Source organism: Corvus brachyrhynchos, unplaced genomic scaffold (assembly GCF_000691975.1).
Source record: "Corvus brachyrhynchos isolate BGI_N302 unplaced genomic scaffold, ASM69197v1 scaffold56, whole genome shotgun sequence".
Lineage (NCBI taxonomy): Eukaryota > Metazoa > Chordata > Aves > Passeriformes > Corvidae > Corvus > Corvus brachyrhynchos.
Window position 1 is genome coordinate 1,233,302 of NW_008238664.1, and position 4,059 is coordinate 1,237,360.

The following is a 4,059-nucleotide window of genomic DNA, read 5'->3' on the forward strand; positions in this document are numbered from 1 at the left end:
GGACACTTTAGGGACATGTCATTACTCACTCACATCACTCCAGCTGTCCCCATGCTGTGGCAGGGCTTGACCTCAAGGGCTTTTTCAATGCACGAAGAAGCCCAGAAGGACAACACAAACAGCCCTGCTAGAGGAAAATGCCATGGACTCGGTTCTCCTGCAGGGCTGAGACAGGGAGGGAAGAACAGGCTTTAGCTGCACTGCCCAGTGCTGCTTTGCAGGATGTGCAGATACCTTTGATTTTTTGTACCTGGGTAGGATGGATGAAATCAGGCAGATGAATAAACAAGCCCTTGTTCTGAAGAAGAGAGGGTGAAATGTGGTAACCCACCTCCAAGGCCAAGCCTGAGAGAAAAATGAAATTTTCCCTTGTACTGAAATGTGGGCACTGTAGAATTTCTCACAGCCTTGCAGTGCTCCTGGGCTGGCTGGGAGCACAGCGAGAGGTGAACTGGTCCTGCCTTTGCTGTGCACACAAGTGGCCGATTTCTGTGGGGGCAGAGCAGTGCAGGGGATGCCCAGTGGCCTCTGAGTTTGTGCTGTTGTTTGCTTTCTAAGCAGATGTAAAACCTGCTTGGATGTTTTCCCATGTCTGGGACAGTGGTAATGGCTGTATCCCGTGGAGAACTCTACTTTCTAATGGAGGAAGGGCTTCTGCTGCATCTTCAGAGGGACAACGGGGAAGGAGGACTAGAAAGGCCTTCTCCTCTCTGCTGACCTCGGTATGATGTGATGTCCAATGACTCTTACCTTAAAAGGCGCTTTCACGGGTTATTTTCTCTGTAAAGTCACTTGTAAATATAATTTGTTTGTTCCACAGCAGTCTTGAGGGAAATAGCAAAGAGTGTGTGCATAGTGACTGAGCTGTACCATGGAAGCTACTGCACTCCTTAAAATCTCATGGAGATAATAGCTCTAGTGCCATGATGGTGATAATTTCTCTGCTGACAGGCTGAACACTGCAGCAGTAGCTCAGCTGTAACTCCTGGCATTAATTCCGGCTGAGATCCAGTGGCCATTCCCCAGGCTGTGTCCCTACATCTTCCTGCCATTTGGCTGATGTGCTGTCCTCCTCCTGCCAATGCTCTGATTGTAAGAATGGAGCACTTTTACTCTGGAAATAGCTGAGAGTGGTTGCACAGCCCAGTAAAGTTGCTGCAGCATTTTTTTATGGACTTCAATATGCTGGGCTCTACATGAATCTTGGAAGAAACCTTGAATAAACAAGCCAGGCTAATATTCTACAGGCTAATCATAAATGCCTGAAGAACAAGGTAAGATGTGAGATGGCAAGTTTGTAAAAAAATCAACAAGCATTATATTTAAAAGCTCTATCTGAAATTATCCAAGCTGTCTTCTCTATGTGTGCTTTACAGTAAAACTCAATGTAAGTGCCAAATTTTGTCTCTGGGAGAGTCTGTTGCATCTCAGCTGGTTGAATCTCTCTGTCCATTAAATTACATTGCACATTAAATAATTGAGCAAACGCTCTAAAACGCTGAACCTGGAGTAAAAATTGGTTCTTAAGGAGTCTGGTCCACAGTGCATGGAAGACACTTGTAGTGGTGTCACTGACTTCTGTGACCTTTGGCTCCTACTCCAAGTCCTAAAGTGCTAGAGGTCTAAACTCCAAGTGCTAAAGCTGGAATATATTTTATTTTATTTACTTGCATTTTTGTTGCAGTGTTTCTGTGGAAAGCAACAGTTAGATTTCTGAAAAAGACCACCTGAGCAATCAGAAGGGGTGAATCTTTGCTGGAAATAAATTGCCAGTAGAAGCAGTGCTTATGGCACCCAGGAAATGTGGAGTAGTAGGGACTAATTAATGAGCCTAATTTGGTGCCACAAAGGGAACATCACAGCTTTTTGTGCTCTGACACCAGCTGAATGTTAATGAGTCCCCTGAGGTGTTTGCCTTTAGGTTCCAATTCCTGTGACCACATTCATGGCTCAGCCATGTCTTGCACATCCCCAAGCAATGCCCAGGCTCTGTGAATCCCCCTGCCTTTCCCAGTCTGCTGTAACAGGATGTCGGTGCTCTGAAGTGTCAGTGCCAGCATTTCAGCGTTAGAGGCCTGTGCAGCAGGGCAGTAAGGGTCTATCATCCCTCTGAAAGGACCTTGTTCATTGTGAGCAACCTGCACAGGGACAGAGGCATCCTGAGACTTTGTGTTATGACCATAAGAGAAAAACAAAAAATGCCTGTCTTTAAGTATGAAGGAAGCAAGCTAATCCCTCTGGAAACTTAAAATGTTAGGGGCAAAGTGGTCCCTAGATAGGGAGAGGTGAAGCTCCTGACCAGTTCCTGTGCTGGGTCAGTCTCTCAGATCAATCTGTCTTACTAAAGGGCAGATGGCAATCAGGTTGCTAAGCACAGAGCTGAGGGCTGAGAGTGAGGTGATGCACACTGAAAAAAAGTGATGCATGCACAGCTTCCCTCTCATTTCTGGTAGCTGTGTCACTGCAGGAGCTCAGAGCTTCACTGCTTTGGGGAAACAGAGATGGAGTAGCTTGGCCAGCCAGCACTGAAGATTGCTCTTCATGGGGGCTTTGAAAACTTTCAGAGGATTCAGCTTCCAAAGGAGAAGGCTGGATTTGCTTTTGGAATCGGACATGTGCTAAAAAGAGTGGCTCAGTTGCCACTGATGCCTCTACATACCCAACTTTCATCTGTTCTGCCTGGTGCAAATATTGTGAATGTAGCTGGGCTTCTAAGCAGTGATTTTGTATTCATTGAATTCATCTTCTGGGACTGGGGAACCTGGAAGTTATTTGGCCCTGTCTGAACTGCCCTCCCAAAGGCACCATTGAAACAGGAGTGTTTGTTATTCATGATTTTAATATACACCTTCAGCATTAAAATAAAGCTAACTAGCGTACAGATTTTTGAAAACGCTGTCCTGCAGGAGATTGAATTTAAGAATTGCCTGCATTTCTTTTTACATTTCAGTAAAATGTGATGAAAGCTGTGCCCTGCTGGAGCAGGAGAGAAGTGGTTTGTACACATCTTTGTGCATACATGTTTTTGTGACTGCAGAAGCCAACATAAACATGAGTAGATTCTGTTGAGTAAGTGGTGACATCACCATCATTGGAGAGACTCATCTGTAAGGCCTGGTCTGAAAAAGAAGTTCCTTACACCATAGTCTATATGACATCTAGTAGCTGGCTGTGTCTCCTGTCAGAAGCCCAAACTCTCTATGCATAAACATTCACCAATAAAAGAAGGTGGAAGTCTTGGGTACCTGACCCACATCAGTCTCCTCAGGTAACAAATAAAGTACAAATCCTATGGCTCTGGTAAAACAAGGATTAATGCTGTGCGCAGGAAAAGGACTTCAAAGTCTAGGAAGATACTCTGAATAATTATCTTTAAAGTGAGTTATTCAAATTGAATTAGAATTTTTCAAATGCTATTATTAATAAGAGAAAGATGGGTTGTGACTTCTTGGATTGAAAAGCTATCCACTTTGAAGAAAGACAGGAAGTTCCCTTCTGTCTTTTGTGCCCTGTTTTTCTCAGACATTGGGTACGGACTGAGGTGAAGAAAAAAAGGTTCTATTAGGGCAGTAGATCTTTTTCATGTAGACATAAATAGTGTTGAGCTAGATCCCTCAAGCTGGTTTTAGACCACAAAACCAGCACATCACCAGTTGAGGACACACAGGTAGTGGGTGGGTTCATCAGATCTTAGGCACACGAACAAGGCACTGTGATGTTTAAAAGGCACTTGAACATATCAGCAACTGGATTGTTGTCAGTGGCTTTTGGACACTCCTTGAAACCTACAAAAAGATGGGATTTTGGCTTTGGTCTCAAGGAACCAAATGTCTTTATAAGAGTTGCTTTAGTTAGAGATGGAAATTCTCTAAAAGCAAAGAGGCAGCTGGGTCATTGGTGCAATCACAGTGGTGCCAGCCTGGAGTATGAATGAAATGCTCCCCTGCTTTAGATGGCCACAGAGATATACTGGGTCTCCTCCTTGTAGCCTGGGGATAGAGGTTGGAATTGCTTTGTCTCCTTGGAATGTGCTGTGCATCCTTAGGGATAAAAGAGAAG